The sequence below is a fragment of the Stegostoma tigrinum genome, unplaced genomic scaffold, assembly GCF_030684315.1.
Source record: "Stegostoma tigrinum isolate sSteTig4 unplaced genomic scaffold, sSteTig4.hap1 scaffold_375, whole genome shotgun sequence".
NCBI lineage: Eukaryota > Metazoa > Chordata > Chondrichthyes > Orectolobiformes > Stegostomatidae > Stegostoma > Stegostoma tigrinum.
Window position 1 is genome coordinate 46,562 of NW_026728303.1, and position 19,571 is coordinate 66,132.

Sequence of the window (19,571 nt, forward strand, 5' to 3'; positions counted from 1 at the left end):
AACTCCTAACGCTGACCCACCCCAGATCAAAAAATTCAGCTGAGATCAGGAACTCATCTAACCTGTATGGCTGAGCTGGCTTTTAAAAAGTTTGCCAGTGAGAGAGTCCCAGTTAGAAACATTCATTCAAAAAAATACAATTGCATGGATTACTCTACAATCCTAAGCTCCATTCAAATTCAGTTGGCTGAACGGTTGGTTTGTGATGCAAAGTGATGCCCTGCAGAGAGGGCTCAATTGCCACACCAGTGAGCTTACCACAAAGGATCTTTGCCTCAACCCCTCTACTTGCCCGAGGCATGGTGATCTTCAGGTTAAATCATAACCAGTTGTCTCTCTCTAAGGAGTCGCCAAATGGCGTGCTAAGACTTTACCTTTAATCCTGATAACATAGCAACAAGCAGATAACTCAGCTGATGTCACTGACTAATAGAATCCTCAATTATACTAATATTACCGATGTGATATCATCAGAAGGCATGCTCAACTAAGTTTTAATTTTCAAATTAAGTTAACAACCATTCAATCAATATTACTTAAGTACTCATATTACTGATCGTCTCGATACAACATTGCAGTTACATCTGTTCATAAGTGAAGTGCAATGTAATTGCACTTATTTTGGTTTTATCAATGTGATCCTGCAATGAGTCACTAAGCAGGTCACCCACAGGTTGCCAATCAGTGTGGACCCCCTCAGCTGTTATCACGAGCCTCAAGATCATCCAGAGCTTTCTGCAGTTCTTGAAGTTTCTCCAATGCCTTTTCCACCTGTTTCTGCCAGTTGCTTGCATGGATTTTCAATTGCTCCCAATTTTCCTTCACTTCTGTTGACTGTTTGAGGACAGCTTTGGCAATTCTCTGGGCTCTCTCTTCCGGGTTAGGTTCTGGAAATATGAAATGCAAATAATTTATCAACTATTCATGACTTTGATCGTTGGAACTGAAGTTTTCTTTCGAAACCCCTTTCCTTTAAAAGGTCTCTCTGGACTTTATCCTGAAATTGGGAATATATAGTATAAGACTAAAGATTTTGTTACAGGCACATCAATGATAAATTCTGTAATGAGCTAGCAGGTCATGGAGCCATTAACAGAAAATCTCAGAGAACCAATACAAAGCCAAATAAAATTGTGCAGATATTTGAAATTTATGACTACCAAGGAAACTTTAAAAAAGGAAAAAGATTAGAGCGACTAAATGGGTAAAATTCTCAACAAAAGATTTGACATATCCTTTCAGGATATCTTTCATAGCTATTAAAACAAACATCCAACACAAACCAAGTTTCATCTTTCAGGACTGGCAAGTTAGAATGATAAACCCTAAGTCTACCCTGCACAATTCGCTCTAGAACTCACTCAATGAGGTTGTTACGAGATATAGAGATAACAAAGTGTGCAGCTGGATGAACGCAACAGGCCAAGCAGCATCTTAGGAGCTCAAAAGCTTACATGTTGGGCCGAGACCCCTCATCAGAAAAGGGGGAGGGGGAGAGGATTCTGAACTAAATAGGGAGAGAGGGGGAGGTGGATCGAAGATGGATAGAGGGGAAGATAGTTGGAGAGGAGACAGACAAGTTGAAGAGGTGGAGCTAGTAGAGGTGAGTGTGGGTGGGGTGGTAGGGAGAGGATAGGACAGTCCGGGGAGGATGGACAGGTCAAGGGGTGAGGTTAGTAGGAAGGAAATGGGGGTGTGGTTTGAGGTGGGAGGAGGGGATAGGTGAGAGAAAGAACAGGTGAGGGAGGCGGGGACGAGCTGGGCTTGTTTTGGGATGCAGTAGGGGGAGGGGAGATTTTGAAGCTTGTGAAATCCACATTGATATTATTGGGCTGCAGGGTTCCCAAGCAGAATATGAGTTGCTGTTGCTGCAACCTTCGGGTGGCATTGTTGTGGCACTGCAGGAGGCCCAGGATGGACATGTCGTCGAAGGAATAGGAGGGGAAGTTGAAATTGTTCGCGACTGGGAGGTGCAGTTGTTTGTTGTGAACCGAGCATAGGGACTGCTTTGCAGAACACTTAAGTCTCTCCTTGGTTTCCCCGATGTTGAGGAGTCCACAACGGGTACAGCGGATGCAGTATACCAGATTGGTAGATGTGCAGTTGAACATCTGCTTGATGTGGAAAGTCTTCTTGGGGCCTGGGATGGGGGTGAGGGAGGAGGTATGGGGGCACGTGTAGCACTTCCTGCAGTTGCAGGGAAAATGTCGGGTGTGGTGGGGTTGGAGGGAAGCGTGGAGCCAACAAGGGAGTCATGGAGAGAGTGGTCTCTCCAGAAAGTAGACAAGGGTGGGGATGGAAAAATGTCTTTGGTGGTGAGGTCAGATTGCAGATGGTGGAAGTGTTGGAGGATGATGCGTTGTATCCAGAGGTTGGTAGGGTGGTATGAGAGGATGAGGGGGTTCTCTTTTGGTGCTTATTGCGGGGATGAGGTGTGAGGGATGAGTTGCAGGAAATGTGGGAGACATGGTTCTTGACCACTGTGTGTGGTTGGGTGGGGGGGTGGGGGGTTGCGGTCGTTGAAAAACAAGGACATCTGACGTGTACGGGAATGGAATGCCTCATCCTGGGAGCAGATGAGGCGGAGGTGAAGGAATTGGGAATAGGGGATGGAATTTTTGCAGGAAGGTGGGTGGGAGGTGGTGTATTCTAAGTAGCTGTGGGAGTCGGTGGGCTTGAAATGGATATCGGTTTCTGGGTGGTTACCTGAGATGGAGACTGAGAGGTCCAGGAAGGTGACAGAGGTGTTGTAGATAGTCCAGGTGAACTTGAGGTTGGTGCCTGAGATGGGGACATATATAGCTCCATTCATATTCACAAATCTCTGTTTCAAATCTAATCTTCTGAAGCACGTACGTAATTTTTCATTGTCAATGAATGTTGTTATGTTGATTGCATAGAGAAAGTGTTTCAAGAGACTGATTGGCCTCATACTTTTCATCCAATTGTATTTGGCAAGTTGACGTTCAGCACTTCTGTAACAAGTCCAATCCCAGTAAGTGGAGCAAATGGCATGGTCAACATTTCAATATAAATACAAGAGAGAAAAATTAAGACAATGGCCTGAGTGTTTCGCCCGATTACAGCAGAGGCATTAACACATACTAGGTTACATTAATTTATCTCTGAATCTACCAAGGAATGAATTCTTTGACAATGTCATGACAACATTGAGACATTTGGCAAGCTCAGGGGCAAGGGGACTGGTTCAGAACTGTGCACAGAAACGTAATGAACAGAAACACTGTATGGTGAGAATGGTACTAAAAAGGAAATGGTACAATTTCATCTGTATCAATCTGTAGTTGGAAAACACATGGTTTGAACCGGCACCAATGCAAAATTGAATTGCCATTGCGTGACATACCATGTGTTCAGAATCAGAATGAGGAAGAGATGAAGCTTAGTTATGATTCATTTCATTAAAATGAATCTTAACTAACTAATCTAATTAAACGAAGCAGTTTTACATACAGAACGCTTGTTTACAAACAAAATCTGCACTGATTGACTTCCAGATAGTAAAATGAAAGCTGTTGATCTCAGACTTTGATTATACACAGAATTGAAAGATGAAGTGACAATCTTGGATTCAGGATTGCAAACTGACATCGGGGATTAAGCAACTGATAGAGACCATCCATGTAGTTAATCTTGAATTGGCAGCATTACAAGTGACCAGGACAATACCTGCTCTATAAAAATAAGAAAAATTAGAAACAGAAGACAACTAAGATACAAAAATGCGACATTCAATTCGAATTACAAAATACTTTAAGCAAACAATTTTATTTAATTCACATATATTATCTGCAATAATATCCATTTAATATTGGTTCTTCCAAACTGTTGCAGCATTTTGACATTAAAAGAATATTCCATCACAAGTATTGCTTGCTATAAAAATCCCAGCATGTTCTGAAATTCTTAGAATAAAAGTATTTCAATCCGATGGTGCTCCTGCATTATTCATCAGTTCCCCACTCAATGGGTATGTTCTGATATGCAGGAAACTTCTATTGTTCGATATGGGGACGGGTATTTACTTGGCATTGTTCTAATGGAGGCAGCACTGACAGATTATAATTTTCTTCCTGTGGGCTCTATAGTCCAGATTTTTCTCTCCTCCATTATATTGCATTAAAGATCAACAACATTCACCATTTCCTCAGTCTGAGAACCTGCCATGTTAAAAAGTGACCAATTAAAGTGTTGCATTGCCTTCAATTTCACAAGGACTGAACTAATCTGCTGCTTACGACACTGATTGCAAAATTAAAAACCATGAATTGATAACAAAAACAGCGGGATTTTGTACTTTCCCTTGTGGCAAGTTTGAAAATAGAGGACATTTAATCAGGTGGAAGGATGGCACCACCTACAATTCTGCTTAGAGCCAGATTAAATCCATGGTGAGAAGACTTGTGCATAACTTCCCAACTTCATTGCGAGTTAAAGTCCCCAATTGAGCAACTGACGTACACATACATCATCCCACAACAACTGGTATTGAGTCAACAGTGGGCAGGGGAGTCACCATTAAGAAATGTAACAGGCTTTCAAAGGCATTCAATGTGCAACATCAAGAAGGGGAAGTGGCGTGCTAATGGTGTTTCACTCAATCCTGGTCCGAGATCGAGCAATAATCGTAGGTTGGTTGCCAATGGTAACAGAGATCATCACCTCCCAAGTGACACTGCTGCTTAGTACACATGCTGGGTTCTGGTTAGCCAACCGCTCATGGAAAGTGACATCCCACCAGGTTTTCCACCGGTCTATTATGTGCCAGAGGGGAGAAAGATGTAGCTGCCTACGCATGAGAGGAGCAAGGTCAGGATGACATACCCCTTGAGGGGAGCGACCTGAGGCTGGCGTTCCCCTGAAGGGAAGCTGGTTGGGGCAAGCCGTTCCCTCATCAGTTCTCGAGTCAATGACCTAGACCCTCGTCGCTTCCACAGGATTCCATCCAGAGGCTAAATAGCTGCCTATTCATCAGTGCTTGCAACTACTTCAACTCCGATTCACAGCTGGACCTGCAGGTAAATCTGAAAAACCACTGTCCCAGAGTACAGTTTCTTTGCATAAAAGGCACATTTTCAAGCTAGGAAGTCAAGGTAAACCAATCTCTTCCAACCTTTAGAACTTTTGATGTTGGAAATCAGTCAAGTACAAAGTCGCAGCTCATCAGGAACTAAAACAAAGTTGCTGGAATAGCTCACCGGGTCTGGCAACATCTGTGATGGAAAACAAAAACAGCGTTAACGTTTCGGGTGCGGTGACCGTTCCGCAGCTCATCAGGGATGTTTATTACTGGAATATTAATTAAGTAGAAACTAAACAAAATTGGATAAAAGGCAGGAGATGGAGAGTGGTGATGCAAGGAAGTTTTCCATACTGGAGGCCTGTTGCCAGCGGTGTTCCACAGGGATCATTGCTGGGTCTGCTTTTGGTTGTCATTTATATAAATGATTTAGATGAGGATATAGAAGGCCTGGTTAGTAAGTTTGCAGATGATACCAAAATCGGTGGTACAGTGGACAGCAAAGAGGGGAAATGCCAGTTTTGAGGAAAGGTCACCAGACCCGAAACGTTAACTTTGTTTTTTCCTTCAAAGAAGCTGCCAGACTTCCTGAGATTTGACAGCAACTTTGTTTTTGTTCGCGATTTACAGCATCTGTAGTTCTTTCGGTAGTTAAGAAGGTGTTTCATGACTCAGACCTTTGAGGAGAAGAGTTGGAATGCCATGTTGAAGTTGTACAGGATATTGGTGAGGCCTCTTCTAAACTGTTGTGTCCAATTCTGGTCGGTGTTCAAGGAAGGATATTATTAAGCTGGAGAGGGTTCAGAAAAGAATTACCAGGATGTTGCCAGAAATGGAGGTTTTGAGATTTAAGGTGAGAATAGACTGGGGCTTTTTTCACTGCATCTTAGGAGGTTTCGGGGTCACCCGATGAATGTTTATAAAATAATGAGGGATCTAGATAAGGTGAACGCCAAATGTCTTTTCCCTACTGTGGAGGATTTCAAAACTATGGGGCATAGTTTTAAGATGAGAGGAGAAAGATTTAAAAAGGAAACGAGGGGCAATATTTTTATACAGAGGATTGTTCATATGTGGAATGAACTTCCAGAAGAATTGGTGGATGCGGGTACAGTTTCACTATTTAAAAGACATCCAGGTAAGTACATGAATGGAGGGATATGGCCGAGCGCAGGAGGCAGGCAGGACTACTTTAGTTTGGGATTATGGTCAGCATGGACTAATTGGACTGAAAGGTCTGTTTCGTGTTGTATCACTCTCTGACTCTATAAATACAATTTTATTTAAATGCTAGTGTATCTTCTTTAGCATTGATCAAGGGTAGGTTATGGACAAAATAGAGCTTTGTAATTAGTCTGATCTCAGCTGTTTAAGGAGACTGGTGAAGTCTTTGTTGTCAGAAAAGTGGCCTAAAAAGGAAACAAATACAAGATTGGGTTGCCTCTTGAGGTTAACCACAGATCTATGTAAATGTCTGGCTCACATTCAGGAGGACTTTGCAATGTGTGACTTACTAGTGTTTTATACCACTACAACAATCGAATATGATGGATTTGCTTTACAAGAAAAATGGTGAAGGGCTATTTTGTTTCACTTTATAATTTACAACACACTATCAAGGTCATTCATGTATGACAACTGAATGAATCAAATTCCATTTTAGTTGAGGAATCGAGTGGTAATATCAGGTTTGGCCTTTGAAATGACAAGTGTTATGATCCCAGTTGATGGTGATACTGGACAATTCAGATTCCAGGGTGAGATAAATTTTCGTTCTCTTTACTGTGGTATTCAATTACTGAAAATGCTCACAAACGGATGCCTATGTATATTTATAACAGAAGAACACAGAAAATTATTAGATTAAAACCCACGTCTTGTCCTTCTCACTACACACGGTATAGGTGGACAATTCAAACTTAAAACTTGCGCAGCATTCCTCCAGTATAGAATCCAAGCTCACAAATAACATTATTATGTGAAGCCTGTTCAATATTGCTCTCCAGAGAGAGAAAAATGTTTTCATTTTCTATTAATGTCCTCTTATCATTATTTTAATTTTACTTGGATGGATTTCATTTTAACAGCATTGAAACCTTCATTTTTTTTAGTTTTATGAATCACAGAAACTCAGTAAGCAGGTACAGCAGGTATTAAGGCAGGGAAATGGAATTTTGGCATTTGTTGCTCAAGAAAGAGAGTATACAAATACAAAAGAAGGTCGCTGCAACTATGCAAGGCATTAGTGAGTCCACACCTGGAGCCCTGTGTACAGTTCTGGTCTCCTTACTTAAGGAGAGATGTCATTGTATTGGAGGCAGTCCAGTGGAGGTTCACCAGGATGATTCCAGAGACGAGAATGCGTCTTAAGACAGACAGAGTAGTTTCGGCCTACATTCTCAGGTGTTCAGAACAATGAGAAGGGATCTAATTGAGGGATATAATATGTTCAAGCAGATTGATAAAGTTGACGTGGAAAGGATGGTTCCTCATGCGGGCAATAGAACAAGAGGTCATAGTTTTAGCATAGGGAAAGAAGGTTTAAAGGGATGATGAAAAATTTCTACACTGGAAGGGTCATGAATCTCTGGAATTCACTCCCTGAGAAGGCATTGGAGGGCTGTGACATTGAGCAAATTTGAAGAGGAGATAGAACGATTTTTGAGTTCATAATGGGTTCAAGAATTATGGAGAGCAGGTAGGAAACTGAAGTTGCAGCAGAGATAAGATCAACCACAATCATATCAAACAGCGGGGCTCAAGGAGCTGAATTGTCTTACTCCTCCTAGTACTTAAGTTCATTATCATTTTTGGTTTGGAGCTGTGAACTGTGAGCTGAGAGTGACCTTTGGACTGTGAGCAGCAGCTTATGTGAAAAAAGAAGAAACAATTTGATATTTGTTTATGAGGCTAGGTCTGGATGTTAATTGCAGGTCAATTCTTCTTCCAAGAAAACTCTATTGATGAGTCATTAGCAAAGAGAAACCAATATTGAACTGTCTTTAAATCAGAAGGATTGTCCCTGCAAAAGCTACAGGACAGAGATTTGATTGCCAACTGGTTGTCCTCCCATTATCAACTTATTCTAAGTTAAGAGGTCCTCTGTTACAAGTAATAATTAAATATCCCCCAAAGCCTACTGAAAGGTATTTGCATAGCTCAATGTTTTCAGAAACCAAGACAGAAGCTCAGAAATTACTGGAAATGCTCAGCGAGTCTGGCAGCATCTATGGACAGAAGTTAGAATTAACGTTTCAGATCCTGTGACACTTAGAAATAAGGAATTCTGAGGAAGGGTAATACGACCCAAAATGTTAACTCTGTTTTCTCTCCATAGATGCTGCCAGATCTGCTGGTTTTTTACAGCAACTTCTGTTTTTGTTTCTGATTTACAGCATCTGTAGATTGTTCAGATTTTAACTTAACATACAATCTCATCTGACTGTGAGATTTTAGATGATGGACAAAAACAAAATTTCTGGAAAAGCTCAGCAGGTCTGAAAACATCTGTGAAGGCAAAAAAGAGGTACGATGTCAGATCTGGTGGCCCTTCCTCAGACCTGATCAGAAGAAGGGTTAACAGATCTGAAATCTTACTTCTTTTTTTCCTTCACAGATGCTGCTGGACCTGCTGAGCTTTTCCAGCAGCTTTGTTTTTGTTCCTGATTTGCAGCATCCACAGTTCTTTCCATTTTAAAGATCATGCAGTCTGGTTAAGTAAACTGGCCAGTTACACTTGATTTAGTTTTTTCTCTTTGATACATTCCTTAATTATAATCTGTTTGTCTGTCTTTCTGTCTTTGCTAGAATTGGGGCTAGAATCAAAAAAGATGATGTTTAAGTCATAGGCGTTCGTCAGAATACCTTTTTGCTTAACTTTTTTTAAAAAAGATACTATATTGTTCATAAACTGTAAAATCTTTTGTTTTAGCTATGAACCTGGTGTCAGGTATTGTTATTCACAAAGTCTGGCACTGGCTTTTCAAAAAATCTGATTAGGAAACATTGGGATCAATTTTGAACGTCACTAAATACTTTATGTCAATGAGTTGCAAATATAGACAGTGAAGCTGATTGAATACGGCTGTGACTTCAGGTCATAAAATCAGTAATAACATACTTATATTAAATAAATAAAGACATTCCATCACATTCTCTTACTAATCAAGTTCACTTTGATTGTGACATTAATTTCTCTCCGTATTTGTTCTTGATAAAGCAACCACATTGATATTGTCTCTAATTCAGATAAGTGGGCAAGGTAAGGGCACTGTGACAGTCAGCCAGTGTTACTCAGAACAGCGGATGAGGGCTCTGTGACAGGCAGTGTTACTGAGAGGAGGGAGTGAGAGGCCTGTGACATTCAGTCAGTGATTCTGAGAGGAGGGGTTTAAGGCCGGGAGATAGTCAGAGTTACCAAGAGGAGCAGTTGAGGGCCCTGTGACGGGCCGTGTTACTGAGAGGAGTGGGTGAGGGCCCTGCGACAGGCAGTCTTACTCAGAGGAATGGCTAAGGTCCCTGTGACGGGCAGTGTTACTGAGAGGAGCGGGTGAGGGCCCTGTGACAGTCTGTCAGTGTTACTGAGGGCAACGGGTGAGCACCCTGTGACTGGCAGTGTTACTGAAAGGAGGGGGTGAGGGCACGGTGGCGGAGTGTGTTAAAGAGAGGAGGGGGTGAGGGCCCTGTGGCAGACAGTATTACTGAGAGGAGTGGGTGAGGGCTCTGTGACAGTTGTGTTACTTAGAGGAGTGGGTGAGGGCGCTGTGACGGGCAGTGTTACTGAGAGGAGCGGGTGAGGGCCCAGTGACAGTCAGGGGATGTTACTGAGAGGAGTGGGTGAGCGCCCTTTCCAATCAGTCAGTGTTACTGAGACGAGTGGGTGAGGGCCCTGTGACAGTCAGTCAGTGTAACAGAGGAGCGGGTGAGGGCCCTGTGACAGTCAGTGTTACTGAGAGGAGCAGGTAAGGTCCCTGTGACGGGCAGTGTTACTGAGAGGAGCAGGTAAGGTCCCTGTGACGGGCAGTGTTATTGAAAGGAGCGGGTGAGGGCCCTGTGACAGGCAGTGTTACTGAGAGGAGCGGGTAAGGTCCCTGTGACAGGCAGTGTTACTGAAAGGAGCGGGTAAGGTCCCTGTGATGGGCAGTGTTACTGAAAGGATCGCGTGAGGGTTCTGTGACAGGCAGTGTTACTGAGAGGAGCACGTGAGGGCCCTGTATATGGCAGTGTGACTGAGCGGAGCGGTGAGCGCTCTGTGACAGTCTGAGGGCACTGTGACGGAGTGTGTTACTGAGAGGAGGGGGTGAGGGCCCTGTGACAGTCAGTCAGTGCATAACTGAGAGGGGCAGGTGAGGGCCCTATGGCAAGCAGTATTACTGAGAGGAGTGGGTGATGTCCCTGTGACGGGCAGTGTTACTGAGAGGGGGGCGCGAGGGCCCTGTGACGGGCAGTATTACTGAGAGGAGGGGGTGATGTCCCTGTGACGGGCAGTGTTACTGAGAGGGGGGGGCGAGGGCCCTGTGACGGGCAGTGTTACTGAGAGGGGGGGGGGGGCGAGGGCCCTGTGACGGGCAGTATTACTTAGAGGAGGGGGTGAGGGCCCTGTGACGGGCAGACAGTGTTACTGAGAGCAGAGGGTTGGTGTGTGGGGTGGGGGCGCTGGGATATGGGAGAGTTTAGGCCCTAACATTGCAGAACTCAATGTTAAGTCTGGAGGGCTGTCAGGTCCCCAAGTAGAAAATGAGGTGTTGTTCTGTCTGCTTGTGCTGGGCTTCACTGGAACACTGTAGCAAGCCGGAGACAGAGATGTTGGCCAGGTTGGTTGATAGTATATGTTTCAGGGTGTTGTTTTGTGATTGAATGCAAGTTATATGAGGAGAAACTGGTAGGCTAATTGCGTTTTCCATGCAGCAGAGGAGGCTGAGGGGAAATCTGATCGACGTATACAAAATTATGAGAGGCATAGATTGATTGTGAGAACCAGTAGACGAGTTTAAGTCAGGGGGCATAGATTTCAGGTAAACTGTCAGCTATTTAGAGGGGATCTGAGGCAAGTGTTTTCACCAAAAGTGATACAAACATGTAATATGCTGCTTGACAAGGTGGAGAAGGCAGATACGCTTGCAATATTAAAGAAGCAACAGATGAGCATTTAAAGGGCCAGGGTATGGCAGGTAATGACTCAGTGCAGGTAAATGGGATCAGTAGTTTGATGTTTGTTAGTTGGCATTGATGTTGATCAAGTGAGCCTGTTTCTATACTGCATGACTTTATGAAGCAGGGGAGGAGATATCAAAAGGTCCTGGCAAAGATTTTTCAAGTCATTTCTGGCCACAGCTAAGGTGCCAGAGGACCGCTCATACTTTTATATAAAAGAAGAAAGGACAGATCCAGAAGTTACAAGCCAGTCTAACCTTGGTGGTAGGGAAGTTATCAGAAAGAATTTTAAGGGACAAAATGTCGCTGCACTTGGAGAAACATGGAATGTTCGGGGATAGTCAGCATGGCTTTGTTGAGGTAATGCCATGGTTTGCAAATTTTATCTAATTTTTATTGAGGAGATATCAGAAGTGTTGAAGAGGGAAATTCATCTGATGTGGTCTATATGTTTTTGATAAGGTCAGTGATAGCAGACTGGTCAACAAAACAAGAGCTCATGGGATCTAAGACTCAGTGGAGTGTTGGATCCAACTTTGCCTGAAAGGCCAGAAGCAGAGGGCATGAACTCTTGCTTTTGGACATCAAGGTCCCTTTGTTTCTCAGTGCTCTCTAGGGATCTACTAGTCATTGTGAACATCTTTCACTTACCAGAGCTCCCAAAATGCATCACTACACATTTGCACTCTATCAATTGAGATTACCAGATCAAATTGTTATCCATTCAGATGCCACAAAGCTGTCAGATCAGAAAGTAACTGGATTCATGAATGATTCTCCATTTCCCCAAAGTCAGTTGATCTTCCCTGTCTCAGGCAAAGGCAGCATTTTGGTATGGCTGATATACATCTCGTGGCACGCAGAAAAGTGTCCTCTGAAAATGAGACACATCAATACATCACCAAAATATGGTAGGACAGTAAACACATGCTTTTTGCTTTTGAATATGGTAATTAAGAACACATTGCAGAACGTAAAGTCATGTAACGTTTTGTGAAAATGAACAAAAACATATTTCAAGATGCTGATCTATAAATTTTCTAATAATTTGAAGTTACCACGATCACTAGGTGAGTGGAAACATTTTCAATTGTTCCCACAACAAACAATTCTAAGTAACTGTCACAGAATCTTCTGTCATGCGCTGTAACATGTTTCTTTAAATAACATACGAGTCCCTGCATTATTTCTCACTCTCCAGCTTAGCATTACTTTATTTCTAAAATCTTACTCCTCTATAAAGCCAAGTGTTCTGCAGAAAAGTGGTTGTTCCTGCAATAGATGAAGTGGCTGACCTGTTTAAACATGAAGGTGTCAGCGCGGCTCCTCTGGCCCTTCTATGGGCTGAATCCAAAGCAGTTATGATTGTCTCCTCCTTATCCATTAGTTCATGTCTGAGTGCCTGCACGTGAAATTCCATTGAGAAATTATCACCATTTGAAAGCAACACTGTACATTTCCATTTAGTAAATCCAATCAATCAGCACTGTCAAAAAAAAACACTGATAATTGTATTAGGTTCCAATGAAGTAGTCAATCACTTAAGTTTCTAATATTGAAAGTACATTTAATGCAGAAAGACTAATTACCACCGCAACCTTAAGCAACAGTCAAGCAATGCTGACACAACATGTTAATGCCCATTAGAAGGCCTCTATTTATCAGATATCAGAAGTATTGAAGAGGGAAATTCATCTGATGTGGTCTATATGTTTTTCATATTATGTTCTTCATATTAAATGTGCTAATCTGTGGATGGGGACAAAGGATGAAGATGGGCATATTTACAGAAAAACACCGTGACTGACAAATCACATCACTGGTTGGAAATGAGAATTGAGAGGAAGATACAAAGATGCTTCAAGAGGATTTGGAGTGACTAAGAGAGAGGGCAAAAAAAATTGTTTGATTCACTTTTTTTTTGAGCAGCTCATGCTGGGTTCATCCTCACCTTCACCAGCTCTCACCTGTGGCTCCAAATAGTTACTAGAATCTGACAGAAGCCACATAATTGTAAAAAAAATTTCAATAGTAAGGTCAAATGCAGGGAAGGTAAACACTGCATCTCTTACAATTGGTGACTTTATGATTGGTCTATTCTAGCAGGCAAAGGCTGATTCTCCAATACTGGACAGATGAGACCAATCTCAAGGCCAATGGTCACGAGCACAGAACCATGTTGTGGAACATCTGGTTTCCGGGACAATTCACTCTAGATCTCCCAAACATACTGAAGAACTTGCAGCTTCTAATGTTGCTGTTCCAGTTTCAGAAAAACAGAGCTTGATTTTTGTTTTTTCATGAGATAAGACCCCTAACAAACAAAAAAAAATTCTGAAGAGACACAGTTTGTTTCTTGTGATTCAGGCCAGGATTTGTTCACACAACAATGATGGGAAAGTTAGAGGAAAAGTTTCCATATAATGGAATAGGGAATGCTTTTACTGCAAGTGATTATTCAAGCAAAATCTAGTGCTTCACTTAAAAGGGAACTGGGTGAAATATTTACAAGAAAAGAAAATTAAAACAAAGGAAACAAGTAGGGAATTTGGATGAAAAGTCCCCCTTCCTCCATTAGGAGGGTAGCACCAGCACATGCAAGACTAAACTAATCATCCTCAGGGCAAATTTTGTTTTAAATCAATTAGAGAAGGAATATAAATGTGGTTCCATTGTTTATAAAGGGTACGAAGGAAATGCCAAACAATTAAAAGCCTGCTTGTCTTACGTTAGTGGTGGGAAAATTTTAAAATCGATCTGAGAGATCAAATAAACTAACTGAGAAAGGCATGGACTAGTCATGGATAGTCAGCACGGCTTTGTCAAGGTAAGGTCATTACTTACAAATTTAGTTGAATTCTTTAAGAAAGTGGCAAGGAGGATCGATGAGGGTTGCGCAATGAATTTGTCGACATGGATTTTAGCAAAGCAATTGATAACGTCCCACCTGAGAAGTGCAAAAAAGTGAAAGCTCATGGGTCATGGGATACGGAGTAATGTGTTGACTAATCGGCTTAGTGGCAGGAAACAAGGGTAATTGTTCATGGCTGTGCTTATGAACAGAAAGCAATTTCCATTGGTGTTTCACAGGGCTTGATTTTGGGGCCCCTTTAATTTATTTTATAGATGAACGATTCAGACTTGAACATGGGGGGCACAATTGGTAAATTGGCAGACAACTGAAAAATTGGATGTAAGGTGGCTAGGACAGAGGATAGCTCCAAGTTCCAAAATGATATTAGATGGGTTGGCGGAGAAGGCAGGAAAGCAACAGATGGAGCACAACTCTGACAAGTGTGATGCATTGCTTTTCATGAGGACATAAAGGGAATACACAATAAATAGGAACATACTGAGAGGGGTAGATGAAGTGGGGGATCTAAGCATGGAAGTGAACAGGTTCCTAAAGGTAGCACTACAGGTCAGTAATGTTCTGATGAAGGCACAGGGAATGCTTTGCCTCATTGGGAAAAGTGTAGATTACCAAAGTAAGGACATCATGATAAAACTGTACAAGATACTGATGATGCCACAACTGGAGTAGTGTGTGCAGTTGTGTTCATCACAATCCAGGAAGTATATAATAACTCTGGAGACAGTGCAGAAAAGATTTACTCAAATATTGCCAAAGCTGGAGAATTGTAAATATGAGGCTGTTTTCCTTGGAACAGAAAAGTCTGAGGGATGACATGATTGAGGTATACAAAACAGTGAAGGGCAGAGATAGGGTAGAGTTAGTGTAGACAGGAGGAAGCTGCTTCCCTTGGCAGAGAATTCAAAAATCAGCAGTTACAGAGTCAAGCTAAGTGGCAGAAGGGTTAGAGGGGATGTGGGAAAATCCGTTTTATGCAGAGGGTGATGGGTGTCAGGAATTTGCTGCCTGAATTGGTGTTGGACTAAGAGATTCTAAACTCTTTTAAGAAGTACCTGGATCTGCACTTTAAGTGCTGCAGGTCCATGTACGTTTGTAACAATTTGGGATTAAAAAAGGCATCAGATGTCTATGGGTCAGTATGGACAAAGATGGCTGAATGGCTCCCTTCTGGTTTATATCATTTGTATGGCTCTATGTTGGTCCTGCGCAAGGCCAGCATACATTGGTCACACATTATCACTGTTGCAAAGGCACTGAACTAACTTCATGGACCGCAAGTGTTCATCTGGGATAGATACCCTGCACAAGGCTGATAGATAGGGATGGCCAGGATTCTGGCCCAGCATTTGATCTGATTTATTTGATTTATTGCAGTCACACGTACCCAATACAGGTGAACTACCCTTGTTTTTCCAGTGGGAACTGCTGTCAGATGAGTTATTGCAGTGCATTTTGTAGATGGTACACAATGCCCCCATTGTCTATCAGCAGTAGACAAACATCAATGTTGAGGTGATGGAAATGGTGCCAATCAAGCATGGATGGCATCAAGCTTCTTGAGTGTTACTGGAGCTGCGGCATCCAGGCAATCATATTCCATCACACTCCCAACTTTGCCTTGTCAGAGATGGACAAGCTTTGGGGAGAAACGAGAGGAGATACTAACCACATGATTCCCAGACGTGCTCTTGTAGCCACAGTATTTATATGGCTTATCTCATGCAGGTTCAAGTCAGTAGTAACGCCCATGAAGTTGATAACAGAATTTCAGTGTTGAAACTCAACAAAGGAAGATGGTGAGATTCTCTCTTGTTAGAGATGATCATTGCCTGGCACCTCTGTGGTGCAAACATTATTTGGCACTCATCAGTTCAAGCCCGAGTATTATCGACATCTTGCTGTTGATGCTAAACACTGTGCAATTATTAGTAAACATCCCCAAGATTCATCCTTGAGTTGACCATTTTGCCATCCTTCCACTGTGTCCTTCCACTGTGAAACAGTGAATAAATATAACTTAGATACATAAATGGAACTGTCCTGTTCAAAGGTCAAATCCAAAACTTCCAAAATATACAGCTTCTGTCTCACTGAGCTGAACCAGACACTTGATTCTTCCTCCTTGTAACCATGCAGCCAATGCACAGGAAGGGTCATGTGCTGGCTGATTGGTGACCTCAGTGCAATTGTTTCACTTATTTAATTTTGATCAGCAAACAAGCAAGCATACAAGCATCCAAAGTTGGTGTATTATGTGATTTTATGAAGGGAAGGTCGTGCCTCAGAAACCTTATTGAGTTCTTTGAGAAGGTGACCAAACAGGTAGATGAGAGTAAACCGTTTGATGTGGTGTATATGGATTTCGGCAAGGTTCGATAAGGTTCCCCACAATAGGCTATTGTACAAAATGTGGAGGAAGGGAATTGTGGGAGATATAGCAGTTTGGATTGGAAATTGGCTTGCTGAAAGAAGACAGAAGGTGGTAGTTGATGGGAAATGTTCATCCTGGAGACCAGTTACTAGTGGTGTACCGCAAGGGTCGGTGTTGGGTCCACTGCTGTTTGTCATTTTTATAAATGACCTGGATGAGGGCGCAGAAGGATGGGTTAGTAAATTTGCAGATGACACTATGGTCGGTGGAGTTGTGGATAGTGATGAAGGATGCTGTAGGTTGCAGAGAGACATAGATAAGCTGCAGAGCTGGGCTGAGAGGTGGCAAATGGAGTTTAATGCAGACAAGTGTGAGGTGATGCACTTTGGTAGGAGTAACCGGAAGGCAAAGTACAGGGCTAATGGTAAGATTCTTAGCAGTGTAGATGAGCAGAGAGATCTCGGTGTCCATATACACAGATCCTTGAAAGTTGCCACCCAGGTTGACAGGGCTGTTAAGAAGGCATACAGTGTTTTAGCTTTTATTAATAGAGGGATCGAGTTCCGGAACCAAGAGGTTATGGTGGAGCTGTACAAAACTCTGGTGTGGCCGCACTTGGAGTATTGTGTACATTTCTGGTCACCGCATTATAAGAAGGATGTGGAAGCTTTGGAAAGGGTGCAGAGCAGATTTACGAGGAGGTTGCGTGGTATGGAGGGAAGGTCTTACGAGGAAAGGCTGAGGGACTTGAGGCTGTTTTCATTAGAGAGAAGAAGGTTGAGAGGTGACTTAATTGAAACATATCAAATAATCAGAGGGTTAGATAGGGTGGATAGGGAGAGCCTTTTTCCTAGGATGGTGACAGCGAGCACGAGGGGGCACAGCTTTAAATTGAGGGGTGAAAGATATAGGACAGATGTCAGAGGTAGTTTCTTTACTCAGAGAGTAGTAAGGGAATGGAACGCTTTGCCTGCAACGGTGGTAGATTCGCCAACTTTAGGAGCATTTAAGTCGTCATTGGACAAGCATATGGACGCACATGGAATAGTGTAGGTTAGATGGGCTTAAGATCAGTATGACAGGTCAGCACAACATCAAGGTCCGAAGGGCCTGTACTATGCTGTAATGTTCTATAAAAACTCTGTATTGCAAGAAAAGACAAACAAAACATTGTATCGTATTATCCTACATGACAAGGCAAAGGGATCCTTTTATCAAATGGAAAGAAAGAATAGATATAATGTTGCAAAGATTAATCACAAGCCAGAGGATCGAGAAATTCTTAAAAGGCAGAAAACAACCAAAAAAAGAAGGGGATTAGGTAAACTTTGAGGATGGACTTGCAAATAATATCAGGACAGGCAACTGGAACTTTGTTAAATATATAGAAAGGAGGACAGGCCAAAGTTAATACAAGCCCCTAAGAGAATGAGGTTGGAGAAATAATATTGGGGAACCAGGAAATGGCTGAAGAGTTAAATAAATTCTTTGCATGAGTCCTCAAGGCCTACTGGTATTATCATTAACCTATTAATCCAGAAACCCAGAAAATGTTCTGGGGACCTGGGTTCGATGGTGGAAGTTTAATTTTTAAAAGAAGTCTGGACTTAAGAATCTACCGATCACCATGAATCCATTGTCACTAATGTCCTTCAAGGGAGGAAATCTGCCAACCTCACCTGGTCTGGCCCACATATGACTCCAGACCACAGCAATGAGCTTGACTCTCAACTGCCCTCTAAAATGGCCTCGCAAGCCACTCAGTTGGACCAACCACTACTTAGACTCAAAGAAATGAAACTGGATAAATCACACAGCATTGACCTAGGCACCAGAAAAGACAATGGCAGAAACTGCCCTGTCAACCATGCAAAGTCCTCCTCACTAACATCTTGGGGTTCGTGCCAAAATTGGGAGAACTGTCTCACAGATTAGTTAATCAACAGTCTGACACAGTCATAATATCTTTCACACAATGTCCCAGACTCCACCATCACCATCACCATCCCTGGATATGTCCTCTCTCACCGGCAGGACAGACCCAGCAGAGGTGGTGGCACAGTGGTGTACAGTCAGGACAGTGTTGCTCTAGGAGGCCTCAGCATTGACTCTGGACCCCATGAAGCCTCATGGCTTCAAGTTAAACATGGCCAAGGAAAGCTCTTGCCGATTACCACGTACCGTCCTCCCTCAGCTGCTGAATCAGTACTCTGCAATGTTGAACAACACTTAGAGGAAGCACTGAGGATGGCAAGGGCACAAAATGTATTCTGGGTGGGGGATTTCAATATCCACTGCTAAGAGTAGCTCAGCACCAGTGCTACTGATCGAGCTGGTCAGATCCTAAAGGACACAGCTGCCAGACTGGGTTTGCGGCACGTGGTGAGGGAGCCAACAAGAGGGAAAAACATACTTGACCTCATCCTTACTAATCTGCCAGCTGCAGTTGCATCTGTCCATGTCAGTATCAGTAAGAGTGACCATCGCACAGTCCTTGTGGAACAACGTCCCGCCATCACATTGAGAACAACCTCCATCATGTGTGTGGCACTATCACTGCAGTAAATGGGACAGACTTCACATAGATCTAGCAACTCAAGGCTGGGCATCCATGAGGTGCTGTGGGCCATCAACAGCAGCAGAATTGAACTCTAGCACAATCTACAACCTTCGTGGCTCAGTATGTCCCTCACTCAACCGTTACCATCAATCCTGGTTTAATGGAGAGTGCAGGAGGGCATGCCAGGAGCAGCACCAGGCTTACCTGAAGATGAGGAATCAACTTGGTGAAGCCACCAAACAGGACTACTTGCATGCCAAATAGCGAAAGCAGCAAGTGATAGGCAGAGCTAATCAATCTCACCATGGATCTGATGTAAGTTCTGCAGCCCTGCCACATCCAGTCATGAATGGCAATGGACAATTAAACAACTCACTGGAGGAGGAGGAGGCACCACAAATGTCCCCATCCTCAACGATGGAAGAACCAAGCACATCAGTGCAAAACATGAGGCTGAAGCATTTGCAGAAATCTTTAGCCACAAGCGCTGAATGGGTGATCAAACTCGGCCTCCTCCAGTGATCCCCACTATTGCAGATACCAGTCTTCTGTCAATTCAATTCACTCCATG

General features: G+C 42.9%; 1 long non-coding RNA gene across 8 annotated transcripts in view; it reads right to left on the bottom strand.

Annotated features, from left to right (window-relative positions):
* Window positions 1-10,918: 10,918 nt before the first annotated feature.
* Window positions 10,919-19,571, bottom strand: part of LOC132208381 (uncharacterized) — a 55,074-nt gene continuing 46,421 nt past the window's right edge. For all 8 annotated transcript variants that reach the window (XR_009444463.1, XR_009444462.1, XR_009444461.1 and 5 more), the window contains 2 exons: window positions 12,490-12,596; window positions 10,919-12,068 (listed from right to left, as the gene is read on the bottom strand). This is a non-coding gene — a long non-coding RNA (uncharacterized LOC132208381). The remainder of the gene's footprint in view (window positions 12,069-12,489; window positions 12,597-19,571) is intronic.